Source organism: Lissotriton vulgaris, chromosome 7 (genome assembly GCF_964263255.1).
Source record: "Lissotriton vulgaris chromosome 7, aLisVul1.2, whole genome shotgun sequence".
Classification (NCBI taxonomy): Eukaryota; Metazoa; Chordata; class Amphibia; order Caudata; family Salamandridae; genus Lissotriton; species Lissotriton vulgaris.
In genome coordinates this window covers 48,218,048-48,243,889 of record NC_141695.1, presented here as the reverse complement: position 1 = coordinate 48,243,889, position 25,842 = coordinate 48,218,048, and the positions used below count along the sequence as shown (strand labels likewise).

At 43.4% G+C, this 25,842-nt stretch overlaps 1 pseudogene across 1 annotated transcript in view; it reads right to left on the bottom strand.

The window, feature by feature from the left end:
* Positions 1-3,726: 3,726 nt before the first annotated feature.
* Positions 3,727-25,842, bottom strand: part of LOC147700690 (epidermal differentiation-specific protein pseudogene) — an 88,989-nt pseudogene continuing 66,873 nt past the window's right edge. The window contains exon 3 of the transcript XR_015297399.1: positions 3,727-7,876. The product of XR_015297399.1 is annotated as an epidermal differentiation-specific protein pseudogene (transcript). The remainder of the gene's footprint in view (positions 7,877-25,842) is intronic.

Here is a 25,842-nt window from a genome sequence, read left to right as displayed (position 1 = left end):
CTTGTGGATATTGCTGCCACCAGTGGGTTCTATTATCCCACTCTCTCTAGGCTGTCTTGCTCTAGCAAGTTTCTCCTTAGCCAGGGCAACCTCTAACTCTTGCCTCTGGATCCTAAGCTCAGCCTCTCTCATCTTGGCCTCATGTTCCCTTCTCTGAGGGCTAGTCATCTCCTTTCTGGAGTGACCATGAGAGCCTCTAGAGACATGGGAGGTATTGGATTCACCTGAGTGATGCCTTCTCCTCCTATGGCCCTGGTTAAGTCCACCTGGGGGTCTGAATGGGTTGTTACCTGATTCATTCCCAAGTTGACTTAAGTTAGCCTGGTTCAGTCTACTGACCAGCACCTGACTATCTCTGTCATCATCTGACTCACTGCTTTCCACCTCCTCCTCCTCTTCTTCTTCCTCTTCCTCTACATCTACTTGAGGAGCTCCAGTGGTGGAGGCTTCCTCATCTACTAGGATGATAGGGGTAGGGGTGTCTACAGTGTAATCCTCTGAAGGATGGCCTCCTTCAGCATTCCCTGTGGGGTTTGCTTTAGAGGTCTTTAGAGCCTCAGACTGATCCAAGAGCTCTCTTAGGTGGTCTGTAGTAGGGGAAGGCCCTGTCTTCAGACCCCTTAAGACACAAAGCTGTCTTAATTCCTTAAAGGGAAAAATAGCAAATTGGGATGGTGCCCTTGGAGGGTCACTCTCAACAGGAGTAAGTCCACTGGACCCCTCTGTTCCCGACATTGCTCTAGTGTGGGTGGATGTGTTGCAATCTACCTACACTGGTGTTTACCTACTAAACCTATCTAGTAGTTGTAGCTAGGGTGTGCTACTCCCTTTGCTCTACAACAACTAAGTTCAGTAGAACTTAAGTATACTAGTCTTGTTTTATATGTACCTAGCAGGTACCTGTATGATCTTTCAAATGATAATCTCAAAGATTGTAATGGTAAAACAACAGCAAGCTCAGATCCCAATCCGCTGCTCACCAATGTGAGAAGTTGGCCTGGTATATAATGCTCACTAATTCTAGTGATCACTTTGTACCATGCCAAGCAACCCTTATGATGATGGTTGTAATTCAACCTTGTAGACCAGTTATCCTAGTGGTAACGTGGACAAAGCAGTCTTAGGCTAAACTCTGAAAGGCATGTGAAGCCAGCTGTTATACCATACACAACCCCCTTGAATACCAAATGAAAGGGACACCACACAGATATATATTGAAAATATATATTGATTTATTAACTATTAAAATCCCCTGGACTCTTTATGAGCACAGAAGCACAAGCGTTAAATCACAAGACAGTTTAAAATACACAAAAGTTGCACAATATGGATGAGCCCTAGGGGCCACCTAAACCATATACTAAGAAAGTGGTATAAGAGATACCTAGAGGAAAGTGAAGAGGCCTAGGGCCTTGGGAATCGCTGGAGCTATTCGAGACTGGAGTTAACTAAGTCGGGAAAGGCCCACGGGACTCGGGGGCAGTGTTCAAAGTGCACGCACTTCTCAATACAAAGTCTATGGTGCGTAAAAAGCACAAAGTTAGAAAGTTAGGAACCTTCCGAGTGACCTACGGAGCTGAAACTTAAAACACAGGCCCTTGGGATGTGTACCAGTGCAGGAGCACCGGCGGAGCTGAGTTACCTCACCCACAGGAAGCGGGTGCACAGGGTCGAAGTTGTGTCGGGTTTCGTCACGCTGGTCGATGGTGCTTGGAGCTGAAGAAGCTGCAGGCGGCTCGATGAGAAGAGTTCCGGTGGATCCAAGGGTGGATCGGAAGATGTGAAGACCTGAAAGCAGAGGGGACAGTGTTCAAAGTCACTAGCCAGTGACTACCGTGGAACCAGATTGGAACCAGGCGATGTCGGGTGCAAACAGGCGTTGTCGGGTAGCTTCTTTCTGCAGCCACGTGGATACCCGGGGTCGAGGACGTCCAGGAGTCGGTCACGAGCTGTCCCACGTAGGCTTCTCGCTGATGGCGGTGTCGGCAACCTGATCGGAGCAAACAGGCCTTGGCAAATGCAAGCCACGCAGAAGTTGAAAGATGCTGTTCACTCGGACCAGCAAGGTCAGAGCGGGTGCTCCTTTTCACAGGAGCTTGGGTAGGTCTGGAGCAACCAGACCTGCTGTTTAAATCTTCGGGTTCGTCGCCAAGATGGCCGCTGACCACGTGGCTAGTGGCCGGGATGGCGCGTCGAGTGGCACAATGCAAAAGGGCCCCACGCAGATCGTGGAGATGCTGGAGGGCTGATCTTCGGTGCAAGGGCTGCTCGGTGGTGGGGGTTCTCAATCCCCAAAGCACAACGTCGAGGATGCCTCAGAAGCTGCGCAGTCAGCTTTTCGAGTGTCTTCCAAGAGGTCCGGTCCCACGTCGCTCGGTGCCTCCACGGGTCCCTTCTTTGCAGGGACTGTGGGTCGGGCTCTGAGAAGTCTGGGAGTCTGGTTCTTGTCAGGCTCTGGGCTCGGTCTCCGGCGGGAGGCGGCGGCAAAGCAGACGTCGAGTTGCTGGTTGGTACCTGTGTTCACAGGGTGGCCACTCCTAGGCCACAAGGGAGATTCTCTTCAGTCTTCTGTGCAGCAGAATGTCGAAGTCCAGTCTTCTTCTTGTTTAAAGTTGATTTCGGGATGATCTGCTGTGCTACGGCACTGCTCCCCCTCTTATTCCCAAACTGGGGGTGGATCACCTACTAGGTCCCTCCTCTGGGAGGAACCAGGAAGGGGGGCGGTTACACCCCCTTTCCTTTGTCCAGCTCCGCGCCAGGACTGGGGCTGGAAGGCCCCAGAACCGGTTTGGACTGGCCTATGCACGGGGACACCTTGTGTGCCCCGGGCATGTCTGATTCTATTCAGCCCTGTCCTACCCAATAGGCAAAATCCTGTCTGGGGTGGTGCTCGCACCTCCCAAGGCAGGAAACCCTTTGTCCAGGCCACCATCTGCCGAGTTTCGGTCAGCAGCAGGAGGCCAGACTTGTGTCTGTGGTGGCAGCGTCCATTTTGTGAAGCTGAGGCTCTGTTTAACTTTAACCGGGGTTAAGGCTACACACATGTCGTGTCCCTCTAGAAGGGTGGAATGCTATCCCCGTCGCCAGAATTGGCGAGGGGATAGTATTCCAATTCGTATGACACCTTACTCGACATGTTTTGATAAAGCCAAACCAAAGATAGCATTTAACCGCGAGGATTATAATGCACTTAAGAGTATATGGTATGGCAATATCCCGGAACAGCTTAGGGAGTTGTTCCCGACAGCTGCAGACAGGCTCAGCTCATGCCAGAGCACCATCTCACATATTTCCAAGCACTCTGCCTCCAGGATTGATGAGGCCTTCCATAGGAGTGGCTGATAGGAACATATGTGTCCAGTTTAGGGTTAGGCACAGACATACTATACCTAAGTAAGAGGTGGTTACACCGACTTACCCCAGCTGAGTGATCAGCCAGTTGTGTCAAATATGGAGGCCAGGCCAGGGGTGGCACAATACGTGCTGCAGCCCCTGGTAGGCCTTGGATACACCTATGCCCTGGGCACCTAGGGTGCACTATTACAGGGGCTCATAAGGTGAACCAGTTCCAATTCGTAATGCACCTAAAGTGCATTGGCATCAATTTAGAGAGAGAACAGCAGGCTGTGGGTCTGATTAGCAGGCCCACAGCCACATTAAGTCAGAAACCAGTGAAGCAAAAAGCAAAAATTTGGGGTGACCATAGGATAGCAGACCCTACTCTCCTACACTCTGCCTGGTCGTCTGGAAGAGGTGTATTAGTCCTTACGCAGATATTGTGAAAAATACAACACACCATTATTATTTTGCAGACCAGTTCAGGCCTCCACAGAGTGATTTGTCATATTGTTGTACATATGGCGCATGGCTTTGCTTCAGAATTAATGCAGCACATCGGAAGCATATGCCTTGTGGCACCTGCTGCATTCATTACTTGCAATTTTTGTTTGATAAGTTCTGCCAGATCTGTTTTCCTTGAGTGACTTAATGGTTTGTGATAGTATTTTTAGCCTTCTGTTGTGTTGGGGCAACTTACATATATGTTGTTCTTTGCCTTTAGGTGCTTGCGTTTAGTAGTTGGCCCAGTTACAATGTATGCTCAATTCAATTTGCTACATGAGCATTCTCACATAGTTGATCTACATGATTGGGTGACTTGAGGTGTGTGGTGTGCTCAGTTTGTACTAACCAACAAGCAGTCCATTGCCATAGATGCCATTCTGGAACTGCTGGTCAATGACGGATTGGGGGAAGATGTAGGAATCATGGACACTGCATGCACATTCATAGAGTATATGTTCTACCTGTTCCTGTAGATGTGTGCAATGCCTTGCTCAAGAGGCACAAGTTGCACAAGGGTGCAGTCCATTGCCCCCAACACATGTGGAAAGCAAGCAATGGCATAGAAGCCTTGCTTGTTGGCGAGTTGTTCTTGCGCAGTATTGGAAAAGCGTAGATGCAGGCTGATTATGGTATCCAAGATAGTGGGGAAAAAACCTGGAGAGGGATGACTGGGAGACATGAAGCCAACATGTGCAGCACAAAGAAGCTTGCTCTGTGGAGCTGCTGTGGGATGTGGCCTGCAGCCTAGGCTCTTTCCAATTGAGTAGGCATAGAATGGAGAACCTTTTCAACCTGTAATGGGCTATCCCCTGATCCGGACTGAGGTGGATGAGCGGTGTCCTTTGGCGATTGTTCCGCATCAATAAGGTTGCCAATGAGGGTCTAGGATTGTCTTCCTTAAATACAGATTTGTTTGCACCTTTTTCAAGACCAGGTAAGTATTGCCATAAAAAAAAACTTGTGCTAATTTGAGCTAGCTGCAGTTTCTGGTTTTCCTTGTAAATGTCTCGATGTGTGTTTAGCGGCAGTTTTTTCATGAAAATGCCTACCTTGCATCTCATTTTCGTTAAGTTCCTCTAACAGAAGAGGCAATCTAGAAAATTCACATTCATGCTGTAAAATTGCCGCTAACTGCAGTTAGTGGCAATGTGGAAATAAGGCGATAAAATAAAAGCGGCCATAACATCAAATAAAACTGTTGATACACCACACAACTGAGAAATGTTGAAGTACTAGCATCATAAAAGCGTGCTTGCCTTTTGTTGAAACAAAAGAATGTCAGTGTAATAATTATTATAACCAAACAGAATGAACATTTCTGATGAAAATGCTTTTACTGACAAAACAGTGCAATTCTTAATGATGAGACTTAGCATCTCTATTGCTTTCATTGTAATGCACCACGAGAAGTAGAACTTGATGCAAATGTATATTGATGACATTTACAGTATTAATACTTGACATGAAAGCCTAAACGCTATTTTAATAAAATGATTTTTAGGAATATTTTACATTGATGTACATTGAAAATTGTGGTAGCAGGCCAAGATCAAGTTTAGACATTTTGAAGTAGTAATTGCTGACAAACATTACAATTATGTCTTTATATTCAATGCTTGATTTATTTAATTATGCTTGAACCTACATATGAGTTGACTAAATAAGAAATGCTAACTTTAAATGCATGTGAAGTTGGATTTTTCCCCAAAGGCTGCATTATCTCAAACTTATGAGTTGGCTATCGAATATTGGCCCACAGTGTGTGGCTAACAAGTTTTGGACATCCTGATGTGTTACCCCTCACTACGACAAACAAAGATCCATAGGAGGAACATTGTCTTTGCGGTAAAGTGTAGTGATGTGAATTGTCTAATCGCAGTTGGGCCCAGTACGTTTAGAGGAGTATAGTAAATAATAATGCTTCTGTCGGATCTTCTTACTTGATAGTAATATTAGTATTGTGTCTAGTTTGTAGATCTTGAAGAATACAGGATTTCTGAATTGGTAGCATTGAACTTCTGTTAGGAGCTAAACATCCAGAACTGGATAATGTGCAAACAGTGTTTGAACCATTGGATGTCTATGGAAGACAAGACTTTTAAGTAGAATTGTGTGTCATCAGTACATTGTTTGAATGTGTGTATGCCAGGACTTTTCAGGTAGTAAGGAAGCAGGTATATATTTACCCAGATGTAATGATATGTATGTAGCAAGGTGAGAAGAATGCAAAAACTCGAAGCATGGTATGTGGGACAGGCATTCTTAGAAACTAGAATATTTTTCCTTTTTTACGTTGTCACACTGTCTCTTGGAAGCTACAGTCAGCTAGCTTGCCAGAGACTGGTCTCTTCAAACCACCCGTGCAGACACATATTAATGAGTCAGACTTCAAATGAGAACATGGAAAGTCTACATGTATGATGTTGAGCAGCATTGCAATTTAAGCAAATACTTAAAAAGGAAACCCTGAAAATGAAATAAAATACAGTAAAGGCATTAGAGCAGCACATTTATGGATTAATGTATACTGCAGCATCTACTTGATGTTATTGAAGCCTGTACCTATGGGTTTTTTATGTGACCTTTCTGGCACAAAGAACTTTATAGGAGTTATTCAGTTGACTAGATTTAGTTAATGTTACTCCTCACAATCATAAGCATATGAAACAAGGGAAACCTTTTTTGTTTTAATGTTAAATGTTTGGCCGTGCAGTGTCCCATAGCCAAATATTGACACCTCAGGTGTCTTATCCTTTACCATTTCTTCAAAGTAGAAATCATAAGAGTTGGATCACAGGATCACTGCTGGGTACCTAAGAGTAATTTTTTTGAAACAGGTTCAGGAAAATGGCAAATATAAATTAAAGGATCCTTCTCATGTTTCTCAGTTATCAGCAAAACACAATCACGATCACTAAATGAATATCTAATAAATGTTAAGTCATGGCCACTGAATAGAGGAAATTGTGATTCCTACTAGAATCAATTTATGGGAAAGGACTGCAGATCAATGTAGATTTCTGTACCGGACGTACAATGGTATGCTGCAGTTTCGAAGTCGGTTTTACTGCCCTGGACAATTTTCAGCTCCACCGGCACTGAGATTGTGACCTCTTTGCACATGACAATGACTGTCAATGTTGTGCGTGGTGGTGCTATCACCGGCAAGCTCAACTCTGCCTTTTTCCTTGTGGTGGATGACTCACTCTTACCTTTCGTCACTGTGAAGGTGTTGGACACCTCTGCATTAATAGTGATGACATCTAACAATGTAATTGAGGTTCCCACCTTGACTGCTGTCTCATTGCTGAATTCAAATCTATGGGAGACATATTTTTCAAACTCTTTGGTAGAAGTGGCGGTGAACTGCTGCTCGATGCTTGTGTCATTGGTAAAAGAATAATCGTCTATATGAATGTTCCTTACATGCTCCACCTTTTTCTTGTCCCACAGAATTGTGGCTGTCACAGAGGATGTCCCAGCCTGCAGAGGATACACGTGGGAGACTTTATCATTAAAACCAATATTAGAATACTTTGCCAAATATTCGCCAGCCCTTGCTACAATATACTTTCCACCTCTCTTTGGATGCTCGTAGAGAAGCCATGCTCCACTCTGGACTCTGTGGGAGGATATTGTATCATTTATGGTTCCAAATGTTAGGTTGGTCTCTTCAGTCAGCACTACCTCCTTACCCCCAGCATTGATATGCTCATAGACTGTGATCTCGGGGTTGCTCAGGTCTTCAGAGATCAGTTTAAGAGAAGATACCTTATCATTCCTGCTGAGCTTTGAGTATTCTCCCTCCTCTAAGGCTAAGCACCATCCCTGATAGTTGGGATGCTCGTACAGGACCCAGGGCTGCCCGACGATCTTTACAGAGGAGATACAGTCATTGAAGTATTCATTTAACAGATTTGGAACATCTGCAGTAAAAGTCTTCTGGAGTCCCTGGTAATTGGCGTGTTCATAGACAGTGATTGAGTCCATGATAATCAGCTGTGGAGGCTTCAATGTGGTCCCTTATTTGACCCTGCAACACAAAGCAATGCCACTGAGTGAAGGTACATGAAGCAGGGGTTTATGCAAATTCATACATTTTCTTCTCAAATGAAAGATTTTATCTCTAAGAAGGATATATTCTGCTGTGTATTGTAGAAAATAGATTTTTTTAATATCAGCTTCATTTCCCTGTAATTGAGGGGCACCAGTGATAAAGCAGCTTCAACTGCATTTCTTTAGGAGGCATCAAGTGTGAACATCAGAATAAGTAATAGAAGAGTGAGAAAGTGACTGAATGCGCCAGAACCTTTTTGCTGTTCCACTATAACAACAGCAATGGTGCCACCTATCTTAACATAACTATAGTAAGTATCAATAGCATTTTATCTGCAGAAAATGTAATCTTACATATGACATAAAACAAAAATAGTTCAAATAATCAAAAAATGTCTCTGTCTTCACCTCTCTGAATAAGGACAGAAGTAAATGTGAATTGATTTTGGAGCACCAATGTATTAAATTGTGTGTTATTGAATACAACTATCTGTGATAGAAAGAGAACATATATTTCATTTTGAAAGTATAGTAACTCAATCCCAGGTTGGCAAAGAAGACTACAACAAGATTGAAAGTAAAACAGTCAGAAGAGAAAAGGCACATTTTGAATAGAATTTAGTCAAAGCAAGTACATAACCCAGTTCAAGTATGTTAGCCAGAGGGGGCGTGGCCAGCAGCAAGGCTGAATAGACGTGCTCACCGGAGCTCCGATCGCCCGTCATCAATCCTGTGATTTATCCTGCATATCCAGACATCATCTGCAAAATATTTTATAACCTGAGTCCTCCTGACACCCTGACTCTACTCCAGAGGCTGCCTGATGCCAAATCCTGTTCTGTAGAATCCTGAACCTGCGAGGTGGTGAAGCAGGCTGTGGCTTCCAACGTGGCTGATGTGATCCGTTGGTGACGCAGTACTTGTTAGCGGTGCCACACGGGGCCTGGCTGAATAGAGAGTGCTCTGAGGGAGCTCGAGAGTCCTGCTTGGTGATGTTCCGAGATCGTGTGAAGCTTCGGTGCCCACTCTCGCTGAAGGAGAGAAGTACCTGGGGGACGGCGGTGGTAGCGCACTGGAGACAGTAGCCGTCATGCTGCTGAGTTGGGCCCGGTGATTGGAGTCCATCGATTTCCCCACTTTTTGTTACAGTGATCGCCTGTGGAGCTGTTCCGCCATCTGGGGGTCCCAGTTTAATAAACAGAAGACCCAGCGGAGGATCGCGACCTGGTAATCCCGGAGATGCGGCTGGTGCCCTGGAGGTGAGAGTGCGCAGCTGCCCCTTGTAGGCTGGATCGGCGTTTGGGCTCCTGCCCTGCACGGGGACTGACCTTAAGGCTGCAGCAGTGGTGCTGAGTGACTGTACCAGGGCTGGGATGTGGGGTGAAGGGTTGCAGTCCACCCCTGGGCACCTTCTCTCCTCCCTTTGGTTGTGCTGAAGGACGCGTCCCGTGTCCCCAGTCTGGGAGCCGTCCTGTCCAGGGAGGTCCACATTGAACTGCTGTATATACTATGAGGGGCTATAAAGAGTTTACCCATGCAGCATTGAAGCCTCGGAGTTGGAGGCCCATTTCTGCCTGGAGAGACATTTCCTGCACCATCTCTTCCGTCTCCTGTGTAGGGGGAAGACTGTGCTATGACCGTGATTGTGGGCTGGTCCCTGGGGCAAACGACCCTAGACATGCAATAATTCTGTGCCGTACACAGGTGAAAACGCCTATGGGGTCCCACACCAATGACTCCCACTCTGTGGCAGGGATAAAGGTCTTGTTCACGGCGCCCTGTGATGTCAGTGAGGCCCAGCTGGGAGCTCCATCATTTCCACCCAGGGATGAGTAAAAACGGATATATTCATGTTTGATTTATTTAGTGGGGAAAGGCCGGTTGTGGCCCTGCGCTGTGGTAAGGAAGAGGAGGGCTGCGAAGCCAGTAAGGCGACCAGGCTGTAGCTAGCCATAGCAGCTGCGGGCATGAAGCATGGTCCCCTATGCGGCTGATCTCTCAGCGCTCCCGGAGACCCAAGTGAGCAAGATAACGGAGTCTATAAGACGCATTGGGGTCTTTTAAGTGTTTGCTGGATAAATGTCCACGCCCTAGTGATACATGGTGAGTTCAGACGGAACTGTGGGCGCTTGGAATTGGGCCGGGTGTTCATCCATGGGTGATGGCGCTGGAAGAGGACACCCCTCCACCGAAGTTGCGACTCACTCTGCCTGTTTTCACAGAAGGCGAGGGACAAGGAACCCAGGACAAAGAAACGAGGGCATTTGGACAAGTTCACAAAGGCGATCCCGCTGAATACCGAGTCGGGCAAGGCGGCTGCAGATCCACTGGACAACACTGTGATCCATGCCTCAAGGGAGGACATCGAGGGCAAGATGGCTGAGAACAGATCGGAGGTGACCTTCCCGCAGCAGGATGTATGCAATATTGCAGACCAAGTAACACAGGCAGAAATATGTATCTCGGAAGTGGAGAACACATTGTATGCATTCTAAAAAGACAATAAAGAACTACAAGCTGATATGCAAGGAATGGCCTGGCGGGTGGATGATGCTGAAAATCGGGCCAGGATAAATAATCTTCCCTTTAATGGGGTACCAGAGGGACAGGAAGGATCTGACCCGGTCATCTTCCTGGCGAAGTAGCTGCGATATACTCTCCTGGGGGCACAGACCTCTACCTGTTTTATCAACGATATGGTGCATAGGATGCCCAATGCAAGACCCCCCGGCAGCCTCACCGCGCCCACTAATTGCGAAATTCTTGAATTATCAGGACCAACAAATGATTCTCTGAGAGGCAAGGAAAGTAGGGAAACTCAAACTGGCCATTGCCATTACGAAGATTTTCCTCGACGATTCCAGGGACATGCAGAAGATGCGGCACACTTTCGACTCCGTGAAAAGCAAAGTCTGAGCCATGAAACTTCAATATATGCTCCTCTTTCCGGCTAAATAGAAGGTAATATTCCAGGGAACTGCCCACTTTTTTCAGACACCCAAGGAAGCCTGGGCATGGATCGAGGAAAGACCAAGGTTGCAGCAGGGCAGGGGAGGGACAGAGATACCATCCAGGGAGACCCTCTCCAGATGGGCTCCTAGACCGCAGAGGATAAAATTGAGGAGGCGGCTTATGTGGAACCTCAGGAAAGGAGGTGGTGCCACGTTGCCGGCCACTCTGTACAGGAAAAGGAGGGCAGCCTCGGAGGATGGCACTTGCCGAATCAGGGACACAGATGGAGATTCCAACCAAGGAGACAATGCAAATACTTTCCACTCTGACAATGACTCACTGCCTGGCACCAATAGTGATCATCTGTTAATTTAGAAACAAAATTCCCTTTTCCTTTTAATGCGTTTGGGAAGAGATTATCTCCTCCAGGGCCTCTCTTTTCTCATATGAGAAAAGGGACTTAGTCTAAGATAGAGTTATCCAGGTTATCACCAAATTTACAACAACATGTTAATTCACTGCTTTATGTTTGCACAACCAAACAAACCAACTTCACAAATGCAAAGGAATGAGATATTTACCTATTTTATTAACTAGTAAATTCTTAATTTTTAGTAGGTTTCAATTAAAAGCAATTTTACATGATATTTATTAAAGAAAACATACAACACATATTATAAAACAAATATTTTTTTGAAAAACATCTAAACAAAAATCTGAACATTGAGTTATTATGAAGAACAGACTGGTAATGTATAATAACTCAATGTTCAGATTTTTGCTTAGATGTTTTAAAACTTGACATTGTTGTCCCGAAGAAGGTTACGATCTATTAGAACATCAAAATGCCACGTCGACAGTCTTTTTAAAAAAAAAAATATATATTATTATTATGTATTGTATGTTTTTTTTTAATAAATAACTTGTAGAATTGCTTTTTTTGAAATGTACTAATAATGAAGAATTTACTTGTTAATACAATAGGTAAATATCCCAATCCTTTGCATTTGTGAAGTTGGTTCCTTTGGTTTTGTAAGCATAAAGCAGTGAATTAACATTTGTTGTTAATTTGGTAACCTGGATAAGACTCTATCTAAGACTTGGGGCCAGATGTAGGTAATCCGAGATTACCGATTCTTAAATACAGAATCATGTGATTTGGTAATTACTACCTGCAGGCCCATAGGAATGAATATCAATTACCGAATCGGTAAATACCTGTCATGATATCAAGCCACAACCTCGTCAATCCCCATAGGAGTAAAAAGCCAGCAGCATGCACGTTTTAAAAATAGGAACTTATATTCCAATTAGGAAACCCACCCCTGTCCCGTGCATCCTGCACTCCGTGTGAAAGTGTTAGTGTAAATGATCTTTATAGTACATGCTTGTGTATACATTAAACTGTGTTAACACTGATTTCCTTTTTGTGACTCTTGGCGGTGTAAGCTGGGGTTAATCCGTTTGGTAAGTGTTAACTCGAAGCGGAATGCAATGTCAAAGCTTGAACGGAAAGCAATATTGGTTTCTGCCACGTTCTTGCAGAAAAGCGGAAATACGCGTTGGTTTGCTTTTCAGGGAAACGCGTGTGCTCCGCTTCTGTCAGAAACAGAAAGACGCGTTTGTTTACATTTCTCTCTGCGCGCTAGGAGAGAAATACAGCGTCTGAAGGCACGCATGCGTCTCGACGTTTGGGTGTGGTTCCACTATAAAAACCACACCCGAGCTTCTAGAAGACGCTTAGCCTTCCAGCCTTGCTAGAGGAAACATCGCGCATCTCCGAAAGACCTCCAGGATTCCTCCTAGGCACCCAGTTTGAAGAACATCGTTTGAAGGACTGATTCTGGACAATGCTTCAAGGAGATTTCGAAAGCTAAGTGCAAACTCTTTTCTTCTTTGGCGCCCATCGCTAGCAACCTTCTTGGAAGAACAATTTTTGGAAATATTCTCTCTGAGTACAAGAGGAGAATTAATGCAACAAAGAAAGACATTTGTTTAACGTGGTCAATGTGAACATAGATTGAGATGTGTTCAATGTGGACAGTGAATTCTGTTTAGGTATTAAGTACCTTTCTTGTTAATGTACATTTCTTGTTTGCTGTATGTATATATCTTTTAGTTCTTTAAGCAGGGAATCAAGTCATCTGAAAATGTGGAAGTGGTGAAAGTATTCACAGTTAGCAAAAAAGTAAGTGTGATAGAAAAAGAAGTTGGTTTAGGATTTTTTCTTTTAGAATAGGTATAATTGTGCCTTTGTATCTTTGTAGTGAAACTACTTCTCTCAGCATTTAACTTCAAGAACTGAATGTCCTTCATCATCACACCTCTGCTAACCTGTATCGACACACCACACCACTTCCAGGACGCGAAGCCATTCTTGGTAGATCGCAGGTAGGATATTTAAATCCGAAAAGGCTTCACTGGTTTATAGTATAGGAAAAAAGTAAGAGAGAGAGTCAATCTTTTGAGAATAAGATAGATACTAAGGTGAGCTTGTTGTTTTGCAGGTCGACTACAAGAACTCACATTAGCGTCAGATCCGGCCACTCTCCCTTTTAGCTATCCAGCATCTTGGCGTGTAAATCTACAAACCACCAGAGGTAGGATAGGTTTCAGGGAGTTTGGCTCATAGCGTCTCCGCAAAACCCGTCAAGCACCTTACAGGTAAGATTGCACAGCCTTGCAGGTAAGAGTGACTTGAATCACCTGACAGAAGGCTAAGCCCACGGAAACAGTTTTGCCCAGACGCTATGGACCAAACAGATGAAGTGTCTCTTCAAGACATAGCAGCTATGTTAGTTCAAATTAGACACGAGAATGCAGAACTACGTAGGGATGTTTCTGAGCTACAAAGCAATATACAAACTTCTAAATCATCATGGACTTCTCCTATTAGGCCAGCTACCTTCCAACCTCCACTGCAAACCCTGTATAGTGGTAACGCATCTAGTTCCCCTTCTGCATCCACCCAAATTCAGGTGGTTACCCCTATTTCTGTACCCTTGGCACCGCCCGAGAGATTCTATGGGGACTGCAACAAGTTTGCCATATTTTTAAATCAATGCCATCTGCATTTTGTAGCTAAACCCACTGCATTTCCTGATGATTCGGCTAAGGTGGCTTTTATCCTCTCTTATTTAGGTGGTGAGGCAGCTCTCTGGTCTGTACCTTATGTAGAAAGGAATGATGCAATTTTATACGATCTAAAACGATTTAAAAATACCATGAAAAAACTATTTGCCAAGCATGTCTTTGTGCAGTCGGCAGATTACGAGCTACTAAGTTTAAAACAAGGGTCCTCGGATCTTTTACATTACATCTCCTCCTTCAACAGGTTGGTAATAGAAGCGGAATGGCCAGAAGACAAAAGAGTGTCTTTGTTCTATAGGGGTTTGAAAGACGACTTGAAAGACATGGTTACTCAGATTCTTGATCCTCCCACTGACTGCGAAGAATTTATAGATCTGGTAGTTAAGTTAAACCATCGCATTTTAGAAAGAAAGGGAGAAAAAGGAAAGACAGATTTTAAGTTCTTTTTATCTAAAGACAAGACGAACCCTAAGCATGAAGCCACGCCTAGACAAGATCCAACTGAACCAATGCAAATAGGGACAGTTAGAGGTCCTCTGTCTAAAGATGAAAGAGAGAAAAGGAGAAAGTTGAATCAGTGTATGTATTGCGGGAAATCTGGGCACTTCGTCAAGGAGTGCCCAACTCGTCCCATAAAACCTAAAACAAAATCAGTCGATGTCAATGCGATATCGCAGGCGGAAAACGTGTGAGCTCGGTAGACCAGGAGGTCAGTTTATCGGGTAAACAGCTTAGCTTGGCCTCTAATGCTCCAACTATCTCTCATAGTCATCTTTGTATGAGAGTTCTACTTCAATCCCAATTAGATAACACTCGCTCTTGGTCTGTGGATGCTTTGATAGATTCAGGAGCCACAGGCAATTTTATCGACACCCAATTGTTTGAGAAGTTAGGTTTGCAAAGAACCGAGAAAAAATCCCCAGAAATAGTCAGGGCCGTAGATGGAAAGGAACTAACCTCAGGTCCAATACAACATCACACTGAGATCTTAACTATGATTTGTGCAACTAAACACAGTGAAGATATAACCTTTGATATTATAGATGCCCCTCAGTTTGGTCTGATCTTGGGTATCCCTTGGTTAGTCCTCCACAACCCTTACATAGATTGGGTTAACAGAACCATTCTCTTCAAATCCGATTACTGTCATGCAAAGTGCTTTAGGCAATATCCAGGTACCGATCTCATAGTTCAGGGCTATAACTTTCCTAAACAAATTCAGAGTGTACTAACTATTACAGGGGTCCCTGAAGACTATCATGATCTTCTGGATGTATTTGACAAAACTAAAGCCAATACCTTGCCACCGCACAGGGATTATGATTGTCAAATCGATCTAATTCCAGGAGCTACACTACCATGCAGTAGAATCTATGCCCTTACGGAGAAGGAAAACGAACATCTCAGGTCATATTTGGATGAATACCTTGCTAACGGTTTTATCAGACATTCTAAGTCCCCAGTCTCCTCTCCTTTATTTTTTATACCAAAGAAGGGAGGAGAATTGCGCACTTGCATCGACTATCGCGCAATTAACAACATGACTGTCAAGAATAGGTACCCATTGCCCTTAATCCCGACTTTACTTGATCAGATAAAAGATGCAGCAATCTATACAAAACTTGATTTACGAGGAGCATGTCACCTAGTAAGAGTCCGAGAGGGTGATGAGTGGAAAACAGCTTTCCGCACAAAGTTTGGACTTTATGAGTATCAAGTCATGCCCTTCGGACTCTGCAACGCTCCAGCAGCATTTCAGTTCTTCATAAATGAGGTTTTAAGGGAATTTCTTGATGTTTGTTGTATCGTCTATATTGATGATATCCTCATCTACTCCAAAAATACTTCTGAGCATGTGAAGCAAGTACGAGCCATTTTGAAACAGCTTTTGCAGAATTCTCTATTTGTGAAACTAGAGAAAAGTTTGTTCCATGTTACCACCGTGGATTTCTTGGGGTATATCCTCAGCCCTTCTGGCATAGAGATGGATCAAAAGAAAGTGCAAGCCATAATTGATTGGCCCATTCCAAACAGCGTTAAACAAATTCAGAGCTTTTTGGGATTCGCAAATTTCTATAGGCGATTCATTAAGCATTTTTCACAAATAATCACCCCAATCACTAAATTACTAAGAAAAAACGTGAAATTTGAATGGGACGCCGAAGCTGAAAAAGCTTTTCAGAAATTGAAAATTCAATTTACTACCGCTCCGATTTTAAAACACCCAGATCCTTCCCAACCATTTATCGTTGAGGCTGATGCATCTCAATTCGCTATTGGAGGCATACTCTCCCAAAGAAGTACTAACACTGGTCAAATGCATCCGGTTGCCTTTTTCTCTAGAAAACTCAATCCTACTGAACAGAATTATGCCATCGCAGATAGAGAATTGCTAGCCATTAAAGCTGTCTTCAAAGAATGGCGACACTACTTGCTAGGGGCCAGACATCCAGTGACCATTTACACAGATCACAGAAACCTTCAGTCACTTAAATCTGTAAAGGCTTTGTCAGCTCGACAGCTAAGGTGGACTTTGTTCTTTAATGATTTTGACTTTATCATCACCTATCGTCCCGGAAAAGAAAACAATAAAGCGGATGCTTTATCAAGAATTGGAGGTAGTGATGATATGAACATAAGACAAGAGCCAGTACTTCCGATTATTCCTGCTGAACGTTTTCTTGTTGGTCTTGTAGATTCAGATGTTGTATTAGATCTTAAAGAAGCCTTCCAATCACAATCAAAGGAGGCTTGCTGTAAAGACTATCCTTTGTTACAATGGAAAGACAATGTTTTGTACATGAATAATCAAGTTTTTGTACCTGTTGAATCTCTTCAGAAAAAGGTTTTACAGTTGTATCATGATACTTCTCTGTCCATACATCCTGGAGTTACAAAGATGTATCAGTTGATCAAGAGAAAGTTTTGGTGGCCTTCATTATATAAAGACATACAACATTATGTGGATACTTGCACTGTTTGTAGTCAGAACAAACCTGTACATCATGCTCCTAGTGGTCTCCTATTGCCATTGACTTTACCACCTCAGCCTTGGCATACAGTGTCGCTAGATTTTATTGTTGAGTTACCTCGCTCCAAGACAGGCTACACTACGATACTTACTGTAGTGGATCATTTCACTCGCTACGCTCATTTCATACCTCTTTCTAAGCTTCCCACAGCTTCAGAATTAACTCAAATTTTCATGAAAGAAGTAGTGAAATTACATGGTATACCATCAGTCTTAATATCAGACAGGGGTCCACAGTTTATTTCCCATTTTTGGCGTAATTTGGGGAAGGCTTTGAACATGGAGATTCGTACCTCTACGAGTTACCATCCTCAAACTGATGGGTTAACGGAACGCACAAATCAAACTGTTGAACAACTATTACGTTGCCTATTAGCCACTCACGATCAGGACTGGTCAGATGTTCTTTGGCTGCAGAATTCGCATATAATAATGCTGACCATTCCTCTATTGGTATGTCCCCTTTCTTCTGCACTTTTGGTTATCATCCTAAGGAAATACTAGGATCAGATTTGTGTCCAACCTTAGTTCCAGCAGTTTCTGACTATGTAAAGGATCTAGTTGGTATTCAGCAAGAGGCTCAACAACATCTAGCACAAGCCAAAGAAACCCAAAAAAGATATGCTGACAAGCATCGATCTGAATCACCTCTGTATTCAGTAGGAGACAAAGTCTGGTTGGCAACTAAGAATCTTAGATTGAAATGTCACAAGACTTTTCGCCCCAGGTTCATAGGTCCTTTCCCTATCGAAAGAGTGATTAACCCTGTTTGTGTGAAATTAACATTACCAGCTAGGTTTCGCATTCATCCTGTATTCCACATTTCTTTGATTAAACCCTGTAATCCTGGAACCAGAAGTCTTAAAAATCCTCCAGCTATAGATATTGATGGAACTCCAGAATTTGAGGTCAAAGCTGTTCTAGACTCCAAAAGGGTAAAAGGAAAATTACATTACCTAGTTGACTGGAAAGGTTACGGTCCTGAGGAAAGAACTTGGGAACCGTTGGTAAATCTGCAGAATGCTCCCAAAATTCTGAAAATCTTTCATGCTAAGTACCCTAACAAGCCCAAGCCAGTTCCTACTGTATTAGGAGGGATTCTACGAGGGGGGTACTGTCATGATATCAAGCCACAACCTCGTCAATCCCCATAGGAGTAAAAAGCCAGCAGCATGCACGTTTTAAAAATAGGAACTTATATTCCAATTAGGAAACCCACCCCTGTCCCGTGCATCCTGCACTCCGTGTGAAAGTGTTAGTGTAAATGATCTTTATAGTACATGCTTGTGTATACATTAAACTGTGTTAACACTGATTTCCTTTTTGTGACTCTTGGCGGTGTAAGCTGGGGTTAATCCGTTTGGTAAGTGTTAACTCGAAGCGGAATGCAATGTCAAAGCTTGAACGGAAAGCAATATTGGTTTCTGCCACGTTCTTGCAGAAAAGCGGAAATACGCGTTGGTTTGCTTTTCAGGGAAACGCGTGTGCTCCGCTTCTGTCAGAAACAGAAAGACGCGTTTGTTTACATTTCTCTCTGCGCGCTAGGAGAGAAATACAGCGTCTGAAGGCACGCATGCGTCTCGACGTTTGGGTGTGGTTCCACTATAAAAACCACACCCGAGCTTCTAGAAGACGCTTAGCCTTCCAGCCTTGCTAGAGGAAACATCGCGCATCTCCGAAAGACCTCCAGGATTCCTCCTAGGCACCCAGTTTGAAGAACATCGTTTGAAGGACTGATTCTGGACAATGCTTCAAGGAGATTTCGAAAGCTAAGTGCAAACTCTTTTCTTCTTTGGCGCCCATCGCTAGCAACCTTCTTGGAAGAACAATTTTTGGAAATATTCTCTCTGAGTACAAGAGGAGAATTAATGCAACAAAGAAAGACATTTGTTTAACGTGGTCAATGTGAACATAGATTGAGAGGTGTGTTACCGCTACAACGCATCTTTTACAACGTAATGCTGTTACAACGCAGCTATTACATCGCAAATACCATTACAATGCATGCCATTACAACGCATGGCATTACATAGCAGATGCTATTACAACGCATACCATTACATCGTAAGTATTGGTAAGTATTTTTTTTTTTTTTTTATTTAATATTTTATAATTGATTTAATTATTATTAATTATTAAAAAATATTTATTTCGTTTTTAAATATTATAAATTAAATATATTAATTTAAGTATTTTTTAAAATAAGTATGAGTATAGGAGTATATGTTTTGGGGTACTGATGTATATGTTTTGGGGTGTTTGGGTATTTTTAGGTTTTAGGGCAGTGTTTGGGTTTTGGGGTACAGGGGTGTTTTTAGGTTTTAGGGCAGTGTTTGGGTTTTGGGGTACAGGGGTGTTTTTAGGTTTTAGGGCAGGGTTTGGGTTTTGGGGTACAGGGGTGTTTTTAGGTTTTAGGGCAGGGTTTGGGTTTTGGGGTACAGGGGTGTTTTTAGGTTTTAGGGCAGTGTTTGGGTTTTGGGGTACAGGGGTGTTTTTAGGTTTTAGGGCAGGGTTTGGGTTTTGGGGTACAGGGGTGTTTTTAGGTTTTAGGGCAGGGTTTGGGTTTTGGGGTACAGGGGTATTACGACTTTATATAAATTAAATTAATTAAATTAATTTTATTTAATTTAATTACATTAATAACTATATTTACAATTATTAATTTAATTTTATTAATAAACGATTATAATTAAATTATATTATTTAAAAATGTTTAATTAATTAAATTATTTTAATTTTATTAAATATAATTATATTATGTATTATTTATAACTTAATTAAATTATAATTATATTTATTGTAATTAATTACATTATATTATTTTCTATTTATAATTTTTTTATATTTCATTAATTATATTATTTTAAATATATTAAATTAATATCAATTTTAATATTAATTAAATTACTATAATTAAATTAATTACTGTTTAAAAAATGTTATAATATTTTTATTATTTTAAATTAATTTAATTAACTTTATTACATTTTTTTTAAAAAAGATATACTTACCTATACTTACGATGTAATGCCATGCGTTGTAAAAGTATCTGCTATGTAATGCCATGCGTTGTAATGGCATGCATTGTAATGGTATTTGCGATGTAAAAATCGCGTTGTAACGGAACGCGTTGTAATACATCGCGTTGTACTGACACCAATCCGATTGAGATGTGTTCAATGTGGACAGTGAATTCTGTTTAGGTATTAAGTACCTTTCTTGTTAATGTACATTTCTTGTTTGCTGTATGTATATATCTTTTAGTTCTTTAAGCAGGGAATCAAGTCATCTGAAAATGTGGAAGTGGTGAAAGTATTCACAGTTAGCAAAAAAGTAAGTGTGATAGAAAAAGAAGTTGGTTTAGGATTTTTTCTTTTAGAATAGGTATAATTGTGCCTTTGTATCTTTGTAGTGAAACTACTTCTCTCAGCATTTAACTTCAAGAACTGAATGTCCTTCATCATCACACCTCTGCTAACCTGTATCGACACACCACACCACTTCCAGGACGCGAAGCCATTCTTGGTAGATCGCAGGTAGGATATTTAAATCCGAAAAGGGTTCACTGGTTTATAGTATAGGAAAAAAGTAAGAGAGAGAGTCAATCTTTTGAGAATAAGATAGATACTAAGGTGAGCTTGTTGTTTTGCAGGTCGACTACAAGAACTCACATTAGCGTCAGATCCGGCCACTCTCCCTTTTAGCTATCCAGCATCTTGGCGTGTAAATCTACAAACCACCAGAGGTAGGATAGGTTTCAGGGAGTTTGGCTCATAGCGTCTCCGCAAAACCCGTCAAGCACCTTACAGGTAAGATTGCACAGCCTTGCAGGTAAGAGTGACTTGAATCACCTGACAATACCGATTCGGTAATTGGGAGAAACATTGAAGGGGGGCAGGGTGTCACTTTCACACCCTGTTACACCCCTCAATTGTGCATGGGAGCACATGTTGCAGACATACATGCCCTTAGGGCATGTATGTCTGCAACATGGCACTGTTTAAAAAGCAAAATAAATTCTTTTTAAAGGGTTTTCATTATTTACCACCAACTTCTAGTTGGTGGTAAATAACAAATTCTTAAACCCCTGTAGCACTGATTACAGTGCTACCTACATGTCAAAATACAGATTCTGTAATTTACCGATTCGGTATTTTACCGATTCGGTAAAATTACAGAATGTGTATTTTAACATGCCCCTACATCCCAAACTCCAAATACCGGTAGGTAACGGCTGAAATCAGTCGTTACCCACCGGTATTTGCCTTACTACATCTGGCCCTGAGTCCCTTTTCTCATATGAGAAAATAGAGGCCCTGGAGGAGATAATATCTTCCAAATCGCATTAAAAGGAAAAGGGAATTTTGTTTCTTGTTGTCTAGACACCCATTCCTTTTCCAAAAGAAGGGTACCTCCCACATCACTTTCGAATCATCTGTTACTTTAGGCCATCAACAACGCGGAAGAGTCGAGTGCTGAGATTCAAGGGAAAGGAGAAGATCCCCAACTGCAACACACTGAGGATTGTGAAAAGGACTAAGCTAAGGGTGTGCGATGGGAGCACAATGGCGATGAACTGCTGATAAGGAGGCCCACCCCCCTGACCGGCCATGTTTGGGAGTCTGAACTAATTTCTGTCCATCACCATATATCCTTTTGTGGTTTGTTGGTATTTTTGAGTTAGGTGAGGCGTGGGACCGACATACTTCTGACTTGACACATACGCCGAGTTGTCATGTTGACATTTTGGGGGATGGGCGTACTGTGTGGGAGTAAGTGGGGAGGGGGGCTCGGGATGGGGAGGGTGGGGAATGTTTGTTCAAGGATTTGTTTTGTCTTTTAGTTAGATTGCAACAGAGAATCCCATAACAAACAATTAGGGCAAGTGGGCTGCGGGGAGGGAGGGGGCGTGGCTGACTCCTACGGTATCCCTGACAAACACATAGATTATGGCTGATTTACCTTATACAGTTATGACTTGGAATGTCAATGGTCTAGGTAGTAAAATTAAGAGAGGGTTGGTTAATCAGTACTTAAAGAGGACCAGGCCCAACATTGTTCTCCTACAAGAAACCCAACTCCGGCGCACGCAGTGTACATTTATAGGTAGAGGGACATATGTCACACTAGCACACGCTGGATTCTTACCCGGGGCCCGTGGGGTTGCGATCCTGATCAGAAAAACCTTGCCATTCCGCATTGCTAGGTCCTGGATAGATCCCAACAGCACCTATGCCACTGTTCAGGGTGTGTGGGAAGGAGAGAGATTACCCTGGTTAGCGTATATGCTCCGCCTAAACCCAAAAAGCTTTGAGCAGTTGCTAAGATATTGTTGCACTCGGATACCCCAATACACATTATCGGGGGTGACTTTAATGATGTTATGGACCTGTCTAGAGATTGGTCCAGAATGATGGGGGGGACCGGAGTCCCCTCCCCGCTGGCTGAATTTGTGCGATCACTGGGGCTGACAGACCTCTGGGGTAGGCAACACTTTCTCATACTTCTTTGGGGCACATAAGACTTTTTCAAGATTATATTACTTGATGGCTCCCATGGGGGAAATACGGATGGTGGAGGAGGTAGAATACCTGGCTAGAGGCAACTCACCGTTAAGATTACGTGTAGGGGGGACTCCACGTGGAGCACCGCCGGACTGGCGGCTGCGTTTATGTGAGCTTCGGGATGCTGCTATGTTGGGGGTGATTAAACAAGACACTGGTTTGTTCTTCCAAGAAAACAATGTCTTGGTGCCCTCCGTAGTCACCCTTTGGGAAGCCTATAACGCAGTTATTCAAGGCAGGCTGCAGGACACACTAGCAAGGAAATACAGAGCAGAAGCTCTTAAGATAGAAACCTTAAAAAAACAAATTCATGATCTCGGGTACAATGTCATTCCTGAAAATGAGGTAACCCTACTTAGACAGTTGGAGGTTTCTCGCAGGCAGCTCCGTGCGTTGATTGAAAGGGAAGTTCAGTCGCAAATACAGGCAACACAACACAGACTTTATGAATCAGGGGACATGGCATGGAAACTATCAGCGTGGCTAAGCCGTAAAGAGAGGGAGGCAAACTGGGTCAGCCAGATTGTGGATGCAGGCACACACTATACCACTGCAGTAGGCATAGCTGAGGCATTTGAGCGATACTACACCACTTTATAACAGGCAAAGATAACTGCTGATGAGAGTGATGTAAGTAGTTACCTCAGAGCTATTGAAATGCCAACCCTGAGCCAAGAAGACATGGAGGCCCTAGAAGCAGACCTTACGCTGGAGGAGATACAGGCTGCCATTGCCAGGCAATAATCTGCGACAACCCCTGGGTCCTAATGGCCTACCGGGAGAGTTATTCAAACGACATGGTAGTCTCCTGGTCCCACACATACTTCAGATGCCAAGAAAAAGTGAACATTATCGCCAGACCTCTGTCATGCCACATTGGTGGTAATACCAAACCCGGCAAAACCACACTTGACTGCGGGTATTACCACTCAATCTCTCTTTTAAATATTGAGACCAAAATCTTGGCTTCCATACGTCATCACGTCACTGATTCACAAGGACCCGTTGGGTTTCATGACCTGGCCGTCTACGCTATTTAACCTGCGCCGACTTGTAAACTGCATGGACACTGATAAAAGAGGAGATAGACCTTGGACACCCCTGTCACTTGACGCCGAAAAGGCATTTAACACGGTTAACTGGCCTTTCATGCGACTTAAAAAAACTGGATTTAGAGATAATTTTCGGTCATGGATAGATATATTATTTACAAACACGACCAACAGAATTAAGGTCAATGGAATCAAATCATTGACTTTTCCCATCCAGCGAGGGACTCAACAGGGATGCCCCCTGTCCCCTTTGCTCTTCGCACTGGTCCTTGAACCATTGTAATGCCTAATCAGAGAGCATCCAGCGTTGAAAGGGTTTCAAGACGCTGAGGGGTAGTTGGGGGAGGAACGTCTCTCCCTATATGCAGATGATATCTTACTGTAAATTTTGAGCCTTGGCAGAACACTACCAGTGGTTTTTAAACAAATCACGGAGTAAGGTAAACGAGCTGGATATAATATCAATTGGGGGAAATCCAACATCTACCCATCAGCGGCCCGCGGACATACAATATGTACTGCTCCATCTCTTGATTGCAGCAGAGGGCTTTCAATATCTTGTACTGTTTATCTCCCTTAATGATGAGGACTACCTTATCCACAATATACAACGTGTCCTGGAAGAATTTCGGGAGGACGTGGACAGATGGCGGCACCTCCCATTGACGTTGCTTGGAACGGCTGCCATGTACAAAATGATTACTCTCCCAAAGCTCCACTATATCCTCTTCCCTGCTCCACCCCGGCCATCATGAGTCACGATGATCGTGTGCACACGTCTGCCGGGGCCCGTCCCAGTCACGCTCGTGAATGGAATGTCCCAGCACTGCGGCAGAGTTCGCGCAGCAGTGAAGAAGATATTCTTCAAAATATGTTTCACAAGATTCCAGAGACAGGTTTCAGGACTATGAATGAGCCAGTCCCTACTGTGTTGTGCGATGGAGGCCACCCTCGGGTTGCACTCCAGACACTGGAATGCAGTCAATAAAATGAGGCATAGCGTTGTCAGAAATAGGGCTGCTCAACTCACCAAACGTAACAAATGGGGACATGCACCCGGAGACCACCCCACATACGCAATGAAGAGACTCCAATTTCAAAAACATTCTTACCTACATTATGTATACAGAGGGCGGAGTAAAGGGCCTATTGCCAGCAACAAGGAGAAGGATAGAAGCATGGAAAGAAGCTGAACTTAAAATGAAATGGGACAAAGGTATGGCGAGGGACACCCCTTTGTGGAAGGGCAGGCACCTACAGGAGATTGCAAAACTGCGAGGGTTCAGGGGATGGGACACTATCGGGATAACTAGCCTGGGAGACATTGTTAGACAAGGATACTTGAAGATCTTCCCACAACTGCATAAGGACTATAACTTGTCAGACGGGGATTATTACAAATATATACAGCTCCGGCATGCGTGGGTGGCACAGAAACCAAAAATTAGCAAGCTCCACGAATATGCTCCTTTGGAAGGTAGGTTGCTCCAAGAGGAGATACTTGAGAAGGCAGTTTCATGGACATATAAGACCTTAATCAATAACATGCCAGATAATCTTCTGGCACTGAGACATAAATGGGAGGCTACAAATGGCGAAGTAGAGGACATAGGTTCGGAGATGGCCCTAATGCACCCTAGAGAAGTGGCAATAAAACTCAGGCTACGATTGATTCAATTTAAAATACTTTACTATTACAGGGCGAGACTCCACGCAAAGGGCTGAATTGTAACACCCGAAGGTCTACGATGTAAAACCGAGAGGGGCTCCCTCATCCATAGGCTATCGCTATGGGAGTGCCAAATAAATCAGCGCTATTGGATGCGGGTGCTTCAAGAATTAACTAATATACTTGAGACGCAAATCGCATTACACCCTAAATATGTCCTCCTGGGTATACATACAGATGTTGACTTGTCTAGATATAAACTCTTGTTAAGTAACCTTGGACTCATAGTTGGAAACACGACATAGCCAGGAACTGGGGAAGAGCAGACCCCCCAACTATGAAAGATTGGAGGACTGTCACTGATATGTACATGGGGCAGAGAGAACAATATACCAGGTAAGGGGTTCCCCAAGAAATTTCGGAAGATTTGGCAACCATGGTTGAGATATTATGGGCTAGAGCTCGAGGATGGGGACACGGACATTATGCAATTGATTTCAAGGGAGATGTTGGATGTGGAGCCCGGAGTCTTGGAACTGGACTCTCTTGCGGGAGGTGTGTAATAGATATCATGAGGGCGAGAAC